Here is a 23,316-nt window from a genome sequence, read left to right as displayed (position 1 = left end):
AAGAAAACGATGTCTGATATGATCTGGGAAATAACCTGTGTCTATAAATAGAACACAAAAGAGTTCCATTTGAACATATTAATGGTGGAACACACGTTCTCCGGTCTACAGATCAGCTGGCATATATACAGGAATATTCAAGTGATGTTTAAGCTTAATATATATACCAGTATATGATAATGAATAGATATCTTCATCTGGAATATTTTTATGACTGAATATTTTACTGTTTCCACAGCCTTGGGTATTCTGCTATAAGGTATAGTCTGTTTCCTAAAACTTCAGAATAATTAATCTTAATAAGGGCGCCCCCACTGTCAATTACTCGGGCCCTGCACCCTTATTAGGTCAAATACAGTACATGTACTTACCTATACAGATAAATACGGTACCAGGTAGATATATAGACTTGTCTATACAGATAAATACTTTAGCTAGATACTTGCCTATACAGATAAATACAGTACCAGGTAGTTTTATACAGATAAATACGGTACCAGATGGATATAATTGCCTACACTGATGAATACAGTAGTTATATATATATACTTACCTATACAGATAAATACGTTACCAGGTAGATATTTATATACTTGTCTACACAGATAAATACGGTAGCTATATATACTTGCCTTGACAGCTGTCAAGTTTTTAAGACTATAAGACCTTTATGATGTAAGTTAAGTGGTATACCTTTCTATCTCATTTATCTTGCAAGAAAACAGAAAGAAATACCATACAATAATATATAACAACATCTTTTGATGATGAAAAAATATCTTTGATGGGTTTAAGGCTTTTTAAAGACATTACAGGCCTGGCTCTGGAAGATGAACGATGAACCACTCGTTTATAAGAATCAGAAAGATGGAGGATGTTTCATGTTATAAGAAACTTGTGTTCAGTGCATCAAGATAAAGCATACAGTTCTTTATAAAACTTGTGGCTTACATCCATGATATTTTTTCAATATTTCTTTGTGAGTAGGATTATGGGAGATCTTGTTTTATAAAATACTGTGGTATGCTTTGTGATATGAAGATGAGGCCCTGGTTTGTAAAACTATTTCTCAAGTTTTTGCAATATTTCTGGAACTAAAGCCTATCATGATGCAACTTTCTCATATTTGGATACATTCTGTACAGACCTAGGTTGGCGGTATACTGTGTGATCTTGTTCTAGTAATTTGGGTAAAATTTCCATTTATCTCCTATCACAATCATATGTATAAAAGAGGCTGCTGGTCAGCAGATTTATTATCAGGCATCACTCAAATGTATTTGCATATCTAAAATGGCATTATGGTACATCATTTCAAAATTCATGCTAAGTGAAAAAATACTATGCCTTTGATAATTATTTCATCTACAGTGGGCCACAGTGGCAGAGTGGTTAAGGTGTCTCAACACTTTATCACTAGCCCTCCACCTCTGGGTTGCGAGTTCGAAACCTACGTGGGGCAGTTGCTTGGTACTGGTCGTAGGTCGGTGGTTTTTCTCCGGGCACTCCGGCTTTCCCCCCACCTCAAAACCAGGCATGTCCTTAAAAAAGACGTTAAACAAAACAAACCAAATATTTCATCTACATTATGTAACATGTAACTGCAAATTGTAATCCTACAGTAACTGTATCGATTCATTACTGTGTTCAGTGACATTTTATGCATACAAGATGTACTGGTATCTTTTGAAGTTTTGGATTTATCAAATTTCAATATAGTCAATTTTAGACTTTATTAAATTCAAAACTTCAGTATACTCATCACTATATTTAACTGTCACTTAGTTTCACATTGAATCACAAGCAAACTGAAGTGTCTTTAATTGGTCTCATTTGATTGATAAAAGGCTCAGCTGTATATTTTACTGTAATTGTCTCATTACCAATCCATCTTATTGGGCCACAAATGACACACGGTATGTTTCATAGAAGTATAAAATCAATATTAAAGCAACATTACCATAATGTAACGAGCAATATTTTACCATTGGACTTTTGTGTCGTTACTTATTAAGGTACGAAGATTATACCTTGTCTTTTTTCATTTTGTTTGTTTCAATGTTTATTTCACTTAAAGCCATAAGCATACAAGTATAACAACATGTAAACAATAGTCTTTGATAATATACACTACCATCATTACATTATCATTACAAAATGTGATCTTGTGCATCGTATACAGTTGTTAAATATTCAAAAATACATTTGTACAAGAAAAACTGAATTATGAAGATGGACAGCTCTTGTATATTAAATCTGTAATACAGTTCCTAGTTTGTCTTGAACAGTATACTGGTAATAATAAATGAGTGGTTGATATTTCTGGAAAATGATAATGTCTTAATGCTGGGCTGAACACAATAATGGGTTATGTCAAGAGACATGTTTTTCTGATAAAGGAGAATATTTTGCTATGTTCTGTTAATTATATATTGCTTCCTTGATATTCTGTACTCAATATTTTGACATGTTCTTTCAGTAACGACATTCCTTAATATTTCATGCTGAAAACCTGGTTTCATTACCTGGTTAGATTTCTTTTGAATGATGCACACAATACAATGTATATTGTCTTGAATATTTACCTGTTACCATAATTATTGATTTAAATTTAATTTTCTGAAACTGTTGGTTTGTTTTAAGACTCAAGTGATAAAAGATTACACAAAATTCAGGATCAGATGACTGCACAGCTAATAAATGGATCACAAATTACAGTGTTCCAATAAAATCTACCTGGACAAATATTGAAATCATATCATTACTAGTGTCTGGTGTAAATATTTGATGGTTCAGACTGTGTGATGACTTGTTTTTAACTGATGAATATTTCATGCATTGACACGTATGTAGCAATACGATATTGCACCTGCTGGTCGACTGCCTTACTTTATCGCTGAGTAGTAGTACTATAGCGCCTATAGGTATAGTCTTTCATTAATGATTCCCTGATGCATAGGAATATTGCTTTCCAACTGTCGTTATCACTTCCTCTGTCTAGTCGCCATCAGAGTTTTTCACACAGCCTTCATTTGGTTTCCATTTTAGGGTGTAAATATCATATTTGCCATTTTTCTTTCTCTTTTTTCCTGTATGCAGGAGGATAGTACATGCAGATTGAAATGTGCAGCTGCAGTTTGGTTTTAGTTTGGTTTTTGTATTGTTTTATGTCCTTTCAACAGTTATGGTCATTAAAGAACAGCCTCCTTATGTGCAGGATTCATTCATGTATAATATATTTAATTTGTGAGTACATATACATGTTTTGGGACTTGAATGTGTTTTATCCAATGTTTGTCTCATTTTGATAGCACAGAACTGATGGCGACTTCATTCTGCTTTAGCCAGCTAGCTCACTGAAGCATTCTGCTGAAGACACCCAGCAGGTCACCTCAGCCGTATTTTTTGACAATATGGCAAACCAGTTATCACACTCCCAAAATGCTGAGAATTAAGCGAGAGTAGCATCTACCATTTTCATTGATTCAGGTTTGTTCGGCCAGGGGAAAGAACCCATAGCCTTTCTCACAGGGGCAAACACTCAACTAAAGGCCAAGTGAGGCATTGTCAAGGGAGACATTAAGAAGTTTGTTCAAAAAGAAGAGAAAATGATCCAAAATTTAGTCACCTTTTATGATCATCTAACTCCCTACCAATAGGGAATTTCAGCTGCATTGTTTAATTTGTATTTTTGACATTCCAAAAAAACCTTTCACCTTATACTGACTTTTCATCAAAATTTTGCTACGGTTTTCCATGGCCAAAGATGAACACCTGGGCCCTGTGAGCTCCCGCAATAGGTATCATGGAATCCAAAGCAGAGATGAGACCTAGCAATCTATACTCCAACTATCGAACTAACTAATATAAGTACATATAAATAACGAAATGGCTAAATTCCGACATTCTGGGAAATATGCTTGAATCAACTACGCATTTTTTATTGCATGGTCAAGGCAATAATACAATTATACATATTGTATAAATCTTATATATTTATGTATTAAACATGCAGACTTAAAGCAATTGACCTTTGTGTATGTTTTATATACATTTTGTATTTATAGGTTGACCTTGCTTTGACCTTCAGTGACTTTGGGGAGCACTGATACTGATGATTAATTTTTAAGTTTTAATTATCACTACGTTCAGAATTGTCTTGATGAAAAAAAATAGCCTAAAGAGATAAATTCCAAATAACATGCGTACATGCAGCTATGAATGACTGATTGGAAATTTGACAGTTTAATGCTGAGTGCTGATGAATGCCCTCAGGCCTTTGTAGTTTTCAATGTGTTCAAATTGGCAAAGGTATCTGGCCTAGGCCAAATGAAAAGGACTATTTCGAACGAATTGATAGCCATCAATTCTCTTGTTTCGCCATAAAACTGCACATTAAATGGGATTAAACTGTAAAATGCAAAAACTAATTTCCGATTTCAGAAATGAATATATCGGCTGTAAATGTTGAAATGTTTTACAAGGCTGACTGGGTTTAGAAGGGGAGTCTGCATACTGTATTACTGATAAAGAATTTCTGTGTTGAAGCACATTTTAAAACATACTATAACAAGCGTTTTGCTTTTAAGGGAAATGGCTTTCATGTATTGGAGTTGCTGCTATGAATAATGCATTGGTCCCTGCGAACAGCTTCATGGACATCCGTACATTGATCTTGAGTTGATGACATGCTACAGTAAATTGTGGTATACCCATGGAAACCGCCAAACATACCTCTCATAATGACCCTTTTCAATTTTTTTAACATTTTCAAGTTTTTCTTTACTCAAAAATTGGATATGTGATATTTACAATGGAGTTCATTGGTTAGTCATTTCATTGAGAAATTGCACTTTAAAGGGTTATTAACATTACACAACATCAATATCTTTTCATTCATTGCTTCTTTCCCAACAAATTTTGAAGTACTTAGTATTTGAATGCATTATGATATTTTTTTAAAATAAAATTGAATTTGCTAAAAAAAATTGGTGCTATTTATAAATATTATTTACTTTTCCCATTCAGTATTATTTAAGGTGATTATTATTCTTTTCCTGTAGAGAAAATTGTTCCTCAGGAATGGAAAATTGATAACAATGACATAAAACAGGTGTTCATGAATATTTTTATTGGCTGTCATGGAAATATTAACCTCCTCACCATAGCAAGCTGTTCTGTTCTTCTTAACCTCAGTATCATTCATAAAACGTTATGTTGTAAATGCATCCATAATAGAACAGGAAAGTTAATTAGCTGTGACATCACAACTCATCAATCATTGTAATCTATAGTCCACCTATCTTCCCTAAAAATCCATTATAGAATTTCCCATAAAGTTCATCTGGATCCACCCATTCTAGTCTGTAGGTCATATAGGGTTATAATGTCTTGGCCGTAATAAATCAAATGTCTGGGACATTCTTTTCGTGTATGTTGAAAAAACAATTACAAAGTTGAACACCTTTGGGTGCTATGGTGGTATATAGGTTTATCAGTATAAAGGATTCCTCTGTCACTACGACCCTTAGATCTTCGTCACTCAACCTGTTTGCACCTGATGGAAGTCATTATTACTGAATGGCGATGCAATGACTTGGAAACACTGTCGATGCAATGACTTGGAAACACTGTCGGGCAGTGTTGCAGGTGAGACCCCTAGAGGTCAAACTTAACTTGTAACCCTACAAATTGTAATTATACATTTATTGTGATTGATCAGATCTCTTTCATTTATAATTATAAGGACCTAATTGGAGTTGGATATAGCCTCAGTGTAAGCTGAGAAAGCTTATTTTTGTAGTTAAATCCAATGTAGTTAATCACACTTTCACCATGTCTTGTTAGCTTAATATTTCAAATACTTGATTTTGCCATTTATTTAATACATTTTCCTCAATTATTGATTGTATTTTACTCTATGATTGTAAAAAATGTTTGGTGTATAATGTTATATAGGTATATACTGTTGCTCAGCTGTCACATGAAAGAGTTATTAAGTACTTCTTTGGCTCAATTGGCATTGCATATCATGTTGGAAACCCAGATTTGTTTCCTCTCGGGCATTTGGTGCAGGAATGTGCTTTTCCTGTTCTTTGACACAATAAACAAAAGTCCACCACATTGATCTTGAAAAAACTAGAAACTAAAGTTGTTGTCAAACTAACAATACTTTGCTGTGTGGAACACAAATGATGGATGAGATGAGATGACATGTGCATTTTAGTGTTTTTGTAAACAGTCTTTAACTGTGCTAACTCACTTCCTGTAATTGTTGTATTTGAGTTGGTAGGAAAAGCTGTATGTATCATAACTGAATTTACTTTTAAGAAATACGAATTGGGCCATGATTTTAGAATAATTCACATGTGTTTGGGATGATGAGAACAAATGCTGCTCTGAATTTAAAAGGTGTTTCATTGTAACTTACCTTTTTCAAACAATTTGTAGTGTCTTCTGAACAGTTTGTGTAATCTGAACCCTCCGAATCCTTATATGTAGTCTATATGCCCTTGTGTACTCTGAAACCCTTATGTGATCTTAAACCTTTTTGTAATCTGAAACCTTGTGTAATATTCATCTGAACTCTTGTGTTATTTGAAATTATGTGTAATCTGAAACCTTGTGTAATCTGAAACCTTGTGTAATATTTATCAGAACCCTTAATTGTGTGATGTGAAATTTTTTGTGCAATCTGAAAGTAACCATTGTGTAATATGACATTTTGTGTAATCTGGAAGTGACCCTTGTATAATTTGAAATATTGTGTTATTTGAAATTATGTGTAACCTGAAACCTTGTGTAATCTGAACCATTGTGTAGTCTGAACTATTGTGTGGTCTGAAACACTTGTGTAATCTGAAACCATGTGTAATCTTTATCTGAATCCTTAATTGTGTAATATGAAATTTTGTGTATTTTGAAATTATGTGTAACCTGCGAAACCCTTATGTAATCTGAACCATTGTGTAGTCTGAACTATGGTGTAGTCTGAATACTTTCGTTATCTGAACTCTTGTGTAATCTGAACGCTTGTGTAATCAGAACCCTTGTGTAATCAGAACCCTTGTGTAATCTGAACCATTGTGTAGTCTGAACTATGGTGTAGTCTGAATCCTTTCGTTATCTGAACTCTTGTGTAATCTGAACCCTTATATGTGTCATCAGAACCCTTGTTTAATGTGAACCCTTTTGTAATCAGAACCCTTGTGAAATCTGAACCCTTGTGTAATCTGAACCATTGTGTAATCTGAACCCTTGTGTCATCAGAACCCTTGTGTAATGTGAACCCTTTTGTAATCAGAACCCTTGTGTAATCAGAACCCTTGTGTAATCTGAACCATTGTGTAATCAGAACCCTTGTGAAATCTGAACCCTTGTGTAATCTGAACCATTGTGTAAGCAGAACCCTTGTGTAATCTGAACTCTTGTGTAAGCTGAACCTTTGTACCAATACCGGTAATATATAAAAATGGTTTGTTTTTAGTGGTTTCATCGGTTAGATACTGAGTTGAAAACGGAATGTTTCCACAACTTGGTAAAGATCTCTAGTGTTTTGGATGAAAGTGTATACATGGTATTTTAACATACTCATGTAGAATGTCAATTTCATTTTAAATAGAAGGTAGTATTTATTGACAGAACATAGAAGTATTCAATATTTCGATGAGCATACAAAGAAATTCAATATGGGAGTAAACCTAGTTTTAACCATTTAGATTTAGTGTATGTAACTTGAATGGGATGAAACAAGTTTTGTTGGATTTAACAAGCATACATCACTTTATTCAAAAGTGTATGGCATATTTAACTGCAGTTTTATCTTCAAATAAAATTTGGTGGCAACATATCAGATTTCTTACAGAAAGAAACCTGTTGCTAGCTTTATGAGTAGTGGACAGATACATTAACTGTTGTTTGAAATATATATCCTTCATATGGGCAAAAATGAAGAAGAAATGATTAACAAATGTAATTATTGAAGAGTTTAACATGGTAAAAAATATATGAAGATTGACCAGAGCTTCAAACAAAATGGCCTCAATCTTTTATGGTGAGAAACTTACTTTAGCTAATAAATCTTGAGCCCTGAAAAATCTCCAGGCCTCATAAAGTTAAGTAGGTTTTGGACGATTTTCATCATATACTTGACAAGCACTTGTGTGGGATCAAGATGAACTTGCCTTACAGAGACCATCTAACTCATTCATTGGTATTGCTGGAATGAATTAAATGGATCTTTTACGAACTACCATTATTTTTTGTAAGTACATGTAATGAATCACCAAATTTGCTGAATGTCTCCTTTGCAACTTCAATTGTGAATTTTTAGCAAGTAATGAAAAACACATGTTTTAATAAAATAATGTCTGAGAATTTGCCCTAATTTTGTGTCTATACTTCAAAATCTTGTAGCTGTACTTTTCTGTTCTAGATGTGCCTGAATATTGGATTGCAATCTTTATTATGATTTAAACTATATAGACCTACAAATTGTTCCATACAACAAATCACATCTCTTAATTTATTATAATAGGATTGTACTTAAAATTATTGGTAAGGGTAAAAAAAAACCTCACATATCAGAAATAAGGATCATACATGTGACGAATATTGTCGGATGTCTTTAATTAAAGAACAATAAGTGATTGCCCTCATTTTTAGTATGTTAAGAGTAGATTTACATCTATTGGAGTCCTGATATGAAGTAGTACCTCTACTGGGGCAAATTCTGTAGACAAGCAATAAAATAAAGAACCTCACCATGATCTTGAGCAGTACGTTGTTTTAAATCTGAAGAAATAAGTAGTTACAGGGATCAAGCTGAGGACTTTTGCACACTATCAGTCTTTACCCTAATGATGTTCAGGATTTACAAATAAATGCACAGCCTCAAAATGAAAGGTAAATACATTGAGATGGGATATGTTACTCTTATACATGAAAAGAAGCTTTTTAAAGGGAGATTAAGTAAAAAACACAGCCTATAAGTGGAATTTTTGCTTTGAAATCATAATGGATGTAGTTCTAGTCAGCATTGCTTAAATAATTAATTTCTATCAAAAAGTACTGTTGAGCATGATTCTGATTTCTTTTAAATTCCCTTGAGACAGACATCCATGTATGTAAACATTTAACCTAAATTCTCTCATCTTTTTTATGGTTCAGTGATTAATGCCTTAAATGTTTGGTCATTTGTATGGGTCACTGACCGAAGCTATGTAAGATGTCAACTTTGATAACGGAAGGTTGAAAAAACCCAGGGGGCTATTTTGAAAATGTCTAAAGTGTCCGGTAGACAGACATATAAAAGGTACTCATCCAAACATGAATTGATAAGCTTTTCCGCCAAAAATGACAACCATGTGTTCATTTCACTCCTATCCAATAAAAATGGCATTGACCGCGTCCAGGTTGAAGATCGAATGATACAGTTAGTTGGTACCAAATTGTAAACAAGAAATGAGGTAGAGTTTTGTGAAATTTTTATGTTGAGTATTTGTTTCGGGAACAATATCAACATTAAATATGTATGACATACTCTTAAAGAACATGTAAAACGATTCCCGATAGGTATACATCACCTGCTAGGTATTCATCTCCAGGCATTGACCGATAGGTTGATTATACATTAGTGACCACAGAAAAGTCGGGATTCAGTGCCCAAGTTTTTGTGTGTGAAAATACAATTACTCCATATATCAATCTTATAGATGACATTGGTACATTTGTGGCCTCAGGTTTCTTCTTTGTTTAGATCCTCCATCCAATTAGACTTATTAATATTTTGTAGAAATGTCTGACAGATGATATATTTTAGCTGGTATAAATTTACAGTTAATTACAAGGACGATGTGTTAAAGCAGATTTCTGATGAAGATGACATTATTTCTAAATACTTATGTGATGTCATATATGACAATTTGATTTTTACCTGTGGTAAGGAGAATTTCAGTTGATTTTACACAAGATTAGTATGACTGTAAATTGGTACTTTCACCTCGCATCTTGTTTTCATCGAGCCATTTTATTGGACGAAAATTCATATTTACTTTATTGCAAATTTGGTATCAATATTTATTATGATAGGTTCAAACTCTAACTATAAATCCGACTAAAATATTTGAGAAATATCAAAAGACAATGTCTGGTACAGTTGATCCCTTGGTTAGTTTGAAGTCTTTGGTAGTTAAATGAATATGATAAAAATTCTGAAAATTTATTGAAGAGCAGATGACCTTAAACAAATCTAGTTGTATATATTGTAAACTTGTAAATATCATCCTGGGCTATGTTAAAGAGAATAATCTCATTCAACATTTACTGATGTGTTAGCTGGCTTTGAACTCTACCTGTGACATTTTGACAATAGCCACATCCTAACTGTCACTCAGGAATTTCAGCATGCCATTAAATGTTTATTATTGTCTGTTTAAAGGTATTTGTTAAATTTCACAGTGTCATTTTAAAACTGTAAAGTTGGTGTGAAATTGCCTTAGGTTGCATTTTCCAATGCAGGTTTTGCTAGTGAAATGAGGTACATTGTATAGGCTGAATTTAAATTGGTCTAGCTATTCATAAAAAGTCATATTATTACTTTTAATTCCTTTTATTGAGTGTGAATTCTAAAATTAATTTCATCTTGGATTTCTTTTACAAGTTCAGTTAGAAATGTCAACATTTTGTTATCATAGTCTAAATCTTTGCAGCAGTTTTGTTGAGAAGTTATCTTACATATTCAATACCTACTTTTGGTCACCATAGACATTGGAAGCAATAGTTTATTTTTCTCCGATCTATTCATCATAAAGTAAACAGAAACTGTATCTACCTGGTAGTCTCGCTGGGATTATGTATTTCCTATTGGTCAACAGGTATAATACAGGTGTTCCCAGGTGCTTCTATTTTAACTAACGAGACTGGACAATACTGCAGTCTTGTCAGGTGCCAGTATTTCCAACATGACCACCCTACCTGGACATTACTAGCTGTTCAAGGGTATAATACTGTTCTCAGGTGTTTGTGGACCTTAACGACATTTTATCAAACCTTTTCACCTGTCTAGATAATCGGCTGATGACAATAACTGTAAAGCTTTGGAGACCATTACATTTCACCCTTCATCAAGCTGCAGTCATTTCTTAACCATTAAGTCTTTAGTATTGGCAATAAATGAAACTTTACCGTATTTACTCTTTGGTGTGAGAGATAAAACTTAACCATTTTTATTTTTCAGTATGAGCAAATAGATGAAACTTAAATATTAACTGAATTTATTCTTTGGTGTGGGCGTTAGTTAGATGAAATTTTACTTTGGTGTGGGCGATAGATGAAAATTGACTGTATTTAATGTATTTATTCTTTGGTGTGGGAAAAAGATGAAACTTTAACCATATTTACTGTATTTATTCATTTGTGTGGGCGATAGATGAAAAATTTACCATGTTTACTGTTTTTATTCTTTGGTGTGGATGATAGATGAAATTTATATGTATTATTTAAAATCTATCATTTTTGCATTCATTGTAAAAGATTCGATCATCTTTAGGAAATGAAGTCAGCTCAAAGTAATTCCATTAAAAACCATCACTATAGAGTTGAGGAAATTTATTCAGCAGCTTTGATACCTACAGAAAACATTTTCAATGAACCAGTGACAAAAATTTCATGAAAGTGGGTTTTGTAATAAAAGTTAGGTGAGCAGCGATGTTGCATTGTTGTTATCTCATCTGTTATGACATTGTAACGGATGTAGGGGCGGATAGGGAGACAGGACACAAAACCCGACCAATATAACATGGCATATTTCAATAAAAACGCTTTAATTTATATCCGACATTGAAGCAAAAACTAAAAATACAGGTAAATTCTGCAGTAGTAATGTAATACTAGTTCGGGTCAGTGAGTTTTGTAACTTTCTGCATTCATATATTTGTAATTTGGATACAGTGAAATAGCAGACATCCATAAAATTAAAAGTCGGCTCTATTTCATGGTTCATGGACTCACCTTGGAAATGCTTGCTTATTAAAGGTAACAGTATACAAGGTTTATAACTAAGTAGGTATAAAATCTCGTCGGCTGTACAGGTACACAGACTGATTGATAGGTCCTCATTTCCTTTTGATTCACCTGGGGAAGTTGATGTCATAAAAACTTAGTAACTTATACGTAAGTTACAGGTAGGAGAAGTTCCCTTACAACATAATTGTGGAGGATATTGAAGACTTGGGTTTAGACTCGGGGAACAAACGTTAATACTATTTAGCCTCTCAGGGTATAATGATTTTAATACCTCTGTTTTAACTTGTGTAAGGTGTAAATTTTGTGATAATGAATACCTGTGTATAAAGGAGATTCCACAGGAGTGAGACATTTAAAAAAGGAAGGATTTTAAACAAATTGAAATGAGTGGGAGTGTAATGGCTTAGACTATCTGTGGATCTTACATTGAATCATATTATGAGATGATTCGGGATCTATAGCCATTGCCTTGATTAACATTATGGAGGACCCAGTCTGGATCTACAATGTGTATGTATAATTTATTTCTATATTGATATTCAGACAGAGTTTTATAAATGTTTATTTGGTTCAAGCACTTTATTTCTGATTTTAATGTTTTCATCAATAGACTGGTACACAATACATGCTTTGAGGAATATAATATCAAAAGAGATGAGTAACAGTCAGAAAAGGGAAATATGACAGGACGAGACAGGAATTTAATCCTGGAACCACTAAATATTCTTAACAAATATTTTATCAAACCACCAACCTAGTCGCACACTATATATACATCTCTTTATAATAATTCTTCAACCTGACACACATTGGTTGTTGTTCAGCTTTAAGCTTCAACCTGGAACACATTGGTTGACATTCAGCTTTAAGCTTCAACCTGGAACACATTGGTTGACATACAGCTTTAAGCTTCAACCTGGAACACATTGGTTGACATTCAGTTTTAAGTTTCAACCTGGAACACATTGGTTGACGTTCAGCTTTAAGCTTGTGGTAAGGACTGGTTTACTTGTTGTCAGTATAATATGACTGGATAGGGTGTTGGCTGCACTACCATGTCCAGGTATGACATTTCAGTATGATGGCACTATAGAAGTTTTCTTCAGTGGCAGAATCATTTGTTGTCATAATTGACATTAGTTGTTGTCAAACTTATTAATCACCAAACAAACTAAGAGCAACACACCTAGTTATCCACTGAGACATCAGAAGGAGATGGTGCTGATAGGGACTAAGACCTGATATCTCTGAAGCACTTTCATGATAAACTATGCTGCCTGGTTAATGTAAGTTCTTCAGGTAATAACTGCCATTTGGGTCATCTAGCAATTTGCATTTAGTTTTACAACATATTTTGCTAACATTATAAAAATTTCTAGGGGAAAATTTGATAGTGTATGTTCTATATCATTTCATACCTCAGAAAGAAAATTGATTGACCTCCTTTTGACACACTAAGTTTTCCTTTCTGATGAACCTACTCAATTTTACCAATAAGTTATGATTTATCAAACGATTTACTGATAATCTGAAACTTAATCAAAAGTTGGTATATTTCCCAAATCGACAGGTATGGCCAGTCTACAGGTAATGTCACAAGCATTCCTGAACCAAATCATTTGTGGATTTTTGGTGATCAGCATGTTGATGGACACTGTAATTTCATGATGGGAATCTCCAAATGGTTGAAAATATAACTGTATATGACACTGTTGAATGGTCTAGGATTAAAATGATTATCAGTCTGGTAATCAGTGTGATGGACACTGTCCAGGGAGTAAAAGCTATCCAGAGAAAAAAGCTGTCCAGCTATCCATTTGATCCAGTGTTAATCCTGGCCCTTGAATTGTAAGGGCATTATCTGGGGTCAAATTCTCTTGTCAAACAAGAGATAATGTATAATCATATCCCGGACATATCACAGCACCCAGTTACGCTAAATCCTCATTAACTGGGGTCAGGCTTGCTGTAAAACTGTTTATCTTTCGTGTCAAGTTTAAACAAATTTTTAAATCCATTTTTATCCAGTGAGAAAATTTCATTTATTTAATTCAGATTGACCTGATAACTGTATTTCAAAAGCCTTAACACCTAGCCGAGAGATTAGTCTCCACCTGTTTATCTTGGGTGTCACACTCTACCCCGGGTCTCTATGTGTGATAAAATGATTCAAAAACGACTCAAATATCAGGCCAGGTGGATGTAAACAAAGTATTCCAGGACTTAACACGAACCCACCTCTGACACTGGAGTAGGACCAGTGAAGTCTCAGAAGACATATATGGCAGATGACAAGGAAACAAGGTACGGTAAAAGAGGGAGCCATGTTAAAGACCCCATGAATAAGATCTTTATATTTGGTGATGCAGTTTCTCAGTGGCAATTAATTCTGGTCCGAAATGATTTACCTTAAATACATATTTGTCTTTTTAAGGCTGTATTTTGGGTAGCTTTTGATTGTATAGGTTTTTTTGCCAAAAGGAAGAGGCATCAGAGCTGTTGCTTTTAGATAGCAGTTTGGATGGTAGTTTTGAATTAGCTAGACCATAGGAGTTTTTTGTCCATGATAGTTATATGGATATTTGACATAAGATAAGTGAAAGGGTTCAAATTTTTTCTTTGGTCCATAGGGTCTTTTTATTTCCATCATCCTGATTTACTTCTGACTTTACAAATTAAACTAGTTTATTGAGAATAAGGTCTTTTGTTTTAGCTCACCTACCCAAAGGGCAAGTGAGCTTAATTATGCCATGGTGTGTCCGTCCGTCTGTCCGGCATCAGCTTTTTCATTTTAACAACTTCTTCTCAATAACCAAGAGGCCCGGCAGGGATTTGATATTGGGCCTGTAGCATGCTGGGGTGGAGGGATACCTAGTTTGTTCAAATGAATGACCTTGACCTACATTCAAGGTCACATGGGTCAATTAGGTTTAAATCTTGAAACAATGATTTGTTGATAGCCAAGAGACCTGATATTAAAAAAAGGCCAAAAGTATGCTGGAATGAAGGGCTAGAAAATTTATTGACATGAATAAACCTAGCCTACTCTGAATCTGATATTTGAATAAAGTGGTAATCAGCATAGTATCTGCAGAAATGACCTAGATCAACTTCAAAGTTGCTTTAGAACCAGGTGAGAGATACAGACCCATTGGACCTCCTGTTTTTTTTCTCATATGGTCTAAGGGCTGTGATAGTTCAGTTGGAAGCTGGACTGATCCAGGAAAGGTGTACAATCCCTGGATATAAGGCAGGTGCATGTTTACAATATATTTCTCAATAGAGATCATGGACCATCCTTTTCTGTTGTAGTTTGATCTTTGGGAAAAGACACTTACACCAATTATGTGTAAGACTTATTGTAGGCTGTTTAATGGGGTAGCCACAAGCTACTACAAATATAATTCACCTCAAAATTACCCTGGCAGCATGTTCAGAAGTGATAATTTACCCAGCAGAACTACAGTTTAGTGAGAATAAGGGTTTTGAATTTATTCGTGTCATCTATCAAGATTTCTGGACATTACAAAGTTAGACTTAGTTTCCTTAGGGACTTCTGACATTACAAAGTTTGACTGTAGTGACAGTGAGTGGGGGTTTGGATTTGTCCTGAGGCCCAGTGTCATATCTCAAACCCTAGTGTTAAAGGGTTGAACTATCTGCCCAGTTATCAGACAGATGGTGTTGACCCTGAGACCTAGTCTATCAACACCCTTAGGGCTACAGACAGCCACACTGGTCAGTCCTTACTGGTCAGTCACTACTGGTCAGGGGTATTTCTACCCATCAAAAATGGCAGTCGCACACACAGTATAAGTGACCCCATACAGAATCTGACCTGTCTATGCTCCATCATGTTACAGACTAAGATCGGAGGATTTGTTGTCCTTTGTGGTTCAGTGGAAGTTCTGCTTCAGTGACTACATAAACTTCACAATTAATTATTTCTCCACCCCGGAAGGTCAAAACCATTAGAAGTCTCCATGAATCAAATTTCAGGGATTATTAAAGGGTGTGATGGATATATTGTGAAAACCAAGATCAGTATTGTGATGGTGTGTATACAACAGTTATTGAGGGGAGCAAGAGCTCTATCACCAGTAACATATGGGCTACTAGCTGGTCATAAATACATTCAGTTGTAACCATAATTGTAGCATGATTGTCAAGACTGAAAGATCCATTTTAAACCTCTGAGCTAAGAAAATTGGAAATTGTAAGGTACTCACTGAGAAAAAAGGGTTCATGAAAATGTCATAAAGTGAAACATCTGTGCATTTTGATTACCATGGAAACAGCTGGTGTGTGTAGTAATGTTCAACCTCAGGTTTAAGCTTCTTTCAGAGTTGAATTCCTATACAGGATGATTCCAAGGAGAAAGTTACTTACTTGATATGTGAACATGATATGTGAACAGGGAAATTTATGGAAATGTAGTGTTTGAAGGATTCATGTAAGCAAGCTGTTTGAAACTTTAATTGTGATAGTCTTATTTCATCTACAGTTTCATTAATTGACTACAAGGCCAATATTATTTTTTCAGTTTTCCGTTGGATTATATACAATGTAGAAGCATGAGGGTCTGTAATAGTGTAGGGGATTGCTGATAAGGCCGAAAAAGAGGAAGTTTGATGGTGAAAAAAATCAATATACATATTGATGTGGACTGATAGCAGTGTAGAATTTATGATATTGTAGTGTTGGTCTTCTGTGGTTCAGGGAAACTACACAACCTAAACATCTCTAGCATTTGTGATGGTATTTCTTTATCACCTATCTTTAATGTTTCTCATGGGTTTTTCATTCAGTGTACAAAATATGCATTAGACGCATGTTTAAATTTTCATCATCCACGTTTATCCCTGTGGTGAGATTTTCATTGGGTGTTCGCTGTCTGTACATTATACTATAGACTATTTTTGTCTCTGTCGACTTCTGTGAATTTTAAAATTCCCATGGAAATGAGGAATCTGCCATCAAGTAAGTACTTTTTCCAGTTAAGTACATAACTCACTAACATTTCAGCATACACTCAGTCTGAGTAAGAATTTAAAAATATTGAAAACTTATTTCAGAAAATTTTTATAGACAAAGATCTCTGTATGGAGCCAATGTTACATTTGTCACGTCAAGTACTGAATGATTGCATCTGTCATATATATAATTCACTGCAGTAGTAGATCTTCTGTTTCACTCTGTAGCCTTTCACCTTAACAATGTTGTTACTGATGAGGTATTGACATTTCAGTTCTGTATGTTTGTTAGACTGAAGTGGAATGACCTTTTGACCTATACTATCAGCATATACATGTAGGCAAATTTTCGGCTCTGAGTGAAACTTTTATGATCTAATGGAAACAAAGACCTCTTTGTTAGGTAATCACTAGACCTAAATTACTTGTAATTAACTTGCACATTAAATCTTCCTTCAAATTAAAATTCAAGACAGACCTGTTAAAGTATACATGTACTTTAGGTATATGTTATCTTTGTGACGCCTTTGTGAGAAAGTATCAAGACCTTATTAAGCTAGCTGAAGTAGCTGTAATCATCTTTTGTCCAGATTGGAAACAGCTTGACCGATAAATGGCTATGTAGGAAGAATTAATAATTGTTCCTTTGGCAAATTCTTGTAATTTTTTTCCAAATGAAACATTTTCGCCATCAAATGTACTTCTTTGAAATTTTAGGAAACCAAATTTGTTCTTTTAGATGTAAATTATAAATTATGTTATGAAAAGAACACAATTCTGTGATTATTTCCTCTTTCCTTGAGTTAGGACCCTCTATAAAACTTAGGATCATCATGTGTGTCACAATATACTGGGCAGATTAGACAAGATGGGGGGTTTACACCTAGGTTTTAGATATTTGGTTGATAGTAGCTTGGATTTATTAGAAATTACAGTCTAATGTTAAGATTAGGGAAGTTGTCAGAGCATCCTATGTACCAGGTGTTTTGGGGTTCTTTGCCAGCTCCCTGAGAAGACCTGAAGTATATATATATATTATATTTAAAGGAGGTATGTTTTGGACCACAGTACTAAAAGTGTTCAAATAAGAAGTTAGGAATAAAATTATCCTGCTGTATTCAAAGTAAACAAGTCATCCATTGAGATATTTTTACACTACAGATTTAAAGATCAAATGATTTTATATACAGCCAAGGTACAAGAAACTCTAAAAAGATTGTGCTCTGGTTTATTTTTAGAAACATAATTATGCACAATCATAGGTAATTTCTACCTCAAGGATTTTTACAAATATTTGTACATTGCATCTTTAAATGTCAGGTGTGCGTGACTTTAAATTTTTAATGATTTATCTTAATGGCTTGTCAGGTTTAATTGACCTGCTTAGATATTATTTAGTCATAAAATGGGAGAACACTCAAAGTTAACGGTAATTATGCGGATGATTGTAAATATATTAATTACCATGATGATTTTCTGATGGATGCCAGGTTTTTGATGGATGATCCTTAATCCATCATGTTTACACATAAAATCTGTTTCCTTTTTTCAGATTTATTAACATACATAAAGGCATTATTTTTGATGAAAAATTGTGAATTCTGTATAACAAAAAGTACTCAATCAACCAGGGTCTATTAAGAAACAATTTGTATTAATTTGTAATTTTATGAATATTCAATTAAAAGAAATTGAATTTCTGTTCTTTCTAAGTGTGTAGTACGCAAGGTCCTGCTGCGATAGCTCAGTCAGTGTTCCCTCAAGATCTGAGGTGCAATTGGTTCAACACTCCCTACCCATGGCTGTCTGTGTTCTTCTGGAAGCTGAAAAACAAACTGGTTAGTGCTGTCATGGTTGTATCCTTGGGCAAGACACTTTACCTTATTGTTCTGGATAGTGATGGGCTTCCCACATGTTGTTCATACCAGCTTCTACAAGGAGACCCCACCTCAAAATGACCCTGGCCAATCTGGGTAATAAACCCAACAAACATTTTGACACAAACATATCTTAGCACATTATCGTAGATTAACTTAAAATTGAAGATTCTACTATTTCCATAAGGAAATGGAAAGTAAAATTAGCACACTCATGTTATAATTTAGCATGTATTAATGCAAGATAAAACAGTAAAATTAGATACCCTCAATTCAGTATGAATTCTTACAGTTGTGTAGACCTGTCTACATCTGATTGTACAAGGTTACATGCAGATCACATATTTTTCATTCAGCAGTCACTTTGATATATAATTCTACTTATATTTTGATATCAAAACTACTTGATATTAGATGTTGTGTCATGGACTTGGAGAATTTAAGACTTGTGAATGTGACAGAAAATTGTCGAAGGTATACAATTAAATCTCAATGACAACATACCCGTACACAAAAATGTACCCTATTTTTGAAAAGTCAAATGTTACACTAGCTGTCTGCTTGTATCTTGACCTTGCCTCTAGTTTATAGCAGTTTAAACATGGTAAGGCGACTGCATGGGTAGCCAGTTTAGAATATTTATAAGGTTTACTAGACAGACATCCCTATAAGGAATGGTTTGTATACATGCTCTGCCAGATTTTGCCTGATAACATTTAGAATTAATTTGATTTTATCAAACACCACATTACACTTTTCAAATTTCACTTAACAACATGCAGTCTGCCTGTATACCCAGTACACCTACTCTGCAGTAGTTCCTCTGATAAATGTCTGCTGCTAAGCGATTGTACCCACCAAACACTATAATGTAGTTACTGTGATAGATATCTGCTTCCTGTTGGCTGTACCCACCAAACACTCTACAGTAGTTCCTCTGATAAATGTCTGTTGCCTAGTAGTGACTCTATCCACCAAACATTCTACAGTACTGTATTTCCTCTTATAAATGTCTGCAGTCTAGTGGTTTTACACACCAAACACCCTACAGTAGTTCCTCTGATAAATGTCTGCAGTCTGGTGATTGTACCCACCAAACACTCTACAGTAGTTCCTCTAATAAATGTCTGCAGTCTAGCGATTGTACCCACCAAACACCCTACGGTAGTTCCTCTGATAAATGTCTGCAGTCTAGCGATTGTACACACCAAACACCCTACAGTAGTTCCTCTGATAAATGTCTGCTTTCTGGCACTGTACCCACCAAACACTTTACAGTAGTTCTGGTAAACATACTGTATCAGGGATCATTTTGGAGGGGGCCATGGGGTCATTGGCCCACAATTTTGCTGAATGACCCACATAATTTAGAAAAATCCTTTTAATGGCTATACATGGCCCATAAATTATATTACAGATTGGCCTTTCTCTTGAAAATGACCCATCCATTTGGTAACCCAAAATAATCCCTGAACTTTATAAATGTGTATTGTAAAATACACAAAACCTATAGAGGGTACACTTTACACAAAAAGGGAGGGAATGTTTTAAAGAGTAAATACAGTTTATACAAAAACCAGAGAGGGTGGGAATGTTTTACAGTTTAGATAGCAGCACTTTACGAAGCTTATCAACTGCTTCCCACCCTACTGTGCATGTAGAACATGTCCACACACTTCTGTAACACCAGTCTATCTGATAAACCCAGTATTTATTATCAAATAAAGTATTTTAAAATCAAAATGAAGAGTATTTTAACATGGGTTAAATCTAGACTGAGTTGGAGTTTGATTTAAGGATTTACATAAAAGAATTGGTTTTGGGAATAGGGATCTGGACCAGGCATATTTTGCAATAACACTGTAATGTTTGGAGATAACCTTGGGTCAGCTCTGGTCTGTTTAGTGTTTGAATGATCTTGAGCAGAATATATTGCTGTAAAAAACAAATATTGATGCGATAAAACCAAACTTGTAATGCAGTGGTTTTGGATGAAATACATGTATACATGTACTGATTTAGATTCTGAAGTCATATATGGACATTGCTTGGATTAAAGAAAAAGTAACACGATAATTAATATAGACAGGTGTGAAGATGTGGTCATAGCTGTATGTTCCTATACAGGCTTCTTTACATAAAGTGATTCATAATTAGCCGAAGATAAGTATGCTGTCCCTTAGGTCATTAACCAAAAGACCCTCAACTATTATAATGTGACTAAGACATCATTATGGACTTTGTGGTTTACAGGTTAATTTAAACATATACTCATTCCTGACCATAAATATACAACATTCATGTCTTTTTACGGCACTGTTTACATCCTTAAAATCTCAGCCTTAACCTTTGATGTAAATGATCAGTTCTGCCAAAACAAAATTAACATCACGATACGGAAGAGACTGTGATACTATCAGTCTCATTAATATTCATGCCCTTTGTGGATGTATAGATTTTGTGCTTTTTGAGGTGAGAAAATGTCGTCTACCAGTAATCATTATGTCATTATCAGATTACTACTAATTAGACCTACTGTAAAGGATACAGACTTTTATTCAAGGGAGATAAATCTGCTATTCAAGGGAGATAAATCATCTAAAAATAGTAAAAATGAACTGCATCTGAGCTTATAAATATGCAAAATAACTGATCTTTGATGAAACAGAAGAAGTATAATCCTCCTGAACCTGGTCTTATTCTCCTTGTACTGTTTTTAAAGTTTTAAAGTTTCTCCAAGAAAATTCATATTTTTGTTCATATTTTGCCCTTGTTTAAATTGACTTTGAATTAGAATTATTGCTTCTTTATTATGTTAATATTCTCTGGTTTTGATGTTATAGTGACATTCATGAATGGTCGGAACATTTTGGCATTAAAAAGGTAATAGGGTTCAATATTACCAAAAAAAAAACAACCCTACTTAAGCTTACATCATCACTATGTAACACAACCTATCACTGTAATATAGGCAAATTATGGAAGCCACAGAATTCAGAACAAAGTATCTGTTTAGGGGAGTCATAGCATAAAATGTCACAAGAATGATAAAAAACAAAGTGTTCACAATTTAGAGATAATTCATTTAGAGATGATTTAGAATTTGCATCAGCCACTCCTAATGAATATTGGATGAGACCGGCCTTAATGGAAACCCTGCATGTTTACAGCTAGTAAAATACATCCATGTGTCTCAAATATCGTAAAAAATGTATAAAATCTATAAATAGATCAGTAATATGATATCTATGCAATGTATCTCATTTGTAATTGAATCTCCTAAAACACAAACTGAATTGATGACACTTTCAATTGCACGATCGGGGATTAGGTTTCAAAATATAGCGAAATTTAAATTAAGGGTTTCAGTTGTCAATTTACCTAATATAGCCTTATCATTTATAGCAGGCATACTGTCAGGTTTTGTAATATGTCAAATTAGTATTTGTAGATTTATGGAACATTTTAACATCCTTTCATTCTAACAGTAATATCCAAGAATCTTTGGTAATTAGACAAATTAAATTCAAAGACAGTGACATACATCACATTATAAATTCTCCAATTATCAGTGAATTACGAAATTTCAAACACCATAAATTCTCCAGTTACCAGATTGGAAGAAATTGTCTTAATTACCATTGCATATCATTCTTTCTGAAGGCCCTGATGATGGTAATGCATCTTCACTAGCTTTATGTATTACAAGATAAAGACAGCTGGCTGTGTCATTAGCTCCAGACACACCATCACTTTCAGTACAAACAGGTTTTCAGAAGGGTTTTATGCAAATTAATAGTTTGTATTCATCTGTGATTCTCAATAAGGTATAATAAAGACTGACAATACATTCTTATTTAACGAGAAGTGTAATTAATCTTCTTAATAATTTGTGAGAAATTTGTAACTTAAATTTAACATTTAAATTGCCATAAATACTCAAATACTTAATTAAATCATAATATATTATAATAATTACATGTTTTAAGGTGTTAATTTTTAAGAGTAAAGACTGGGATTGATGAATGAGAAATTATGTGCATACAGCACCACTTATCTGAAGCTAAATATATGTTACAATGAGTACCATATTTCACATGTGTAGCAATTAATTAATTTTTCAGTAATTATAGCACACTTAAGAGAGAAACATTTCTGTCCACAGAATAAATTTGTGAATACATGATTTCATCACTCTTTACCTTGGTGTGACTCCCTTACAGTGGTTGATCTGGGATTTAATTTTCCAAATGTAGCAATTCACTGTTGGATGTTTGTGGGGATGTAGATTTTAAGATTTCAAAACATTCTATGAAATGTAATCCCTGACAGTTTTCACTCTAAACTGATTTCACTCCTTTCCATGAAATGTCTATATATTTAAATTCCAGAATTTTTAAACTGGTAACAAAATTATGGTCTTTTTCATGAGTTCAGGAGAT

General features: G+C 34.0%; 1 protein-coding gene across 6 annotated transcripts in view; it reads left to right on the top strand.

Moving 5' to 3' along the window:
• Positions 1-23,316, top strand: part of LOC117339162 (leucine zipper putative tumor suppressor 2 homolog) — a 90,634-nt gene that overhangs the window by 25,547 nt on the left and 41,771 nt on the right. Inside the window, exon 2 of one of the 6 annotated variants that reach the window (XM_033900586.1) lies at positions 18,711-18,835. The exons of 3 other annotated variants lie outside the window; for them this stretch is intronic. The gene's annotated coding sequence lies outside the window, so the exon portion shown is untranslated. Of the gene's footprint in view, positions 1-16,057; positions 16,080-16,690; positions 17,005-18,710; positions 18,836-23,316 lie in introns of those variants that run through there. 2 more of the 6 variants (XM_033900591.1, XM_033900589.1) reach the window with 2 other exon arrangements.

This window comes from Pecten maximus, chromosome 12 (assembly GCF_902652985.1).
Source record: "Pecten maximus chromosome 12, xPecMax1.1, whole genome shotgun sequence".
In the NCBI taxonomy this organism is placed as follows: Eukaryota; Metazoa; Mollusca; class Bivalvia; order Pectinida; family Pectinidae; genus Pecten; species Pecten maximus.
Note: the sequence above shows the minus strand (reverse complement) of the source record. Positions and strands in the feature narration are given on the sequence as shown.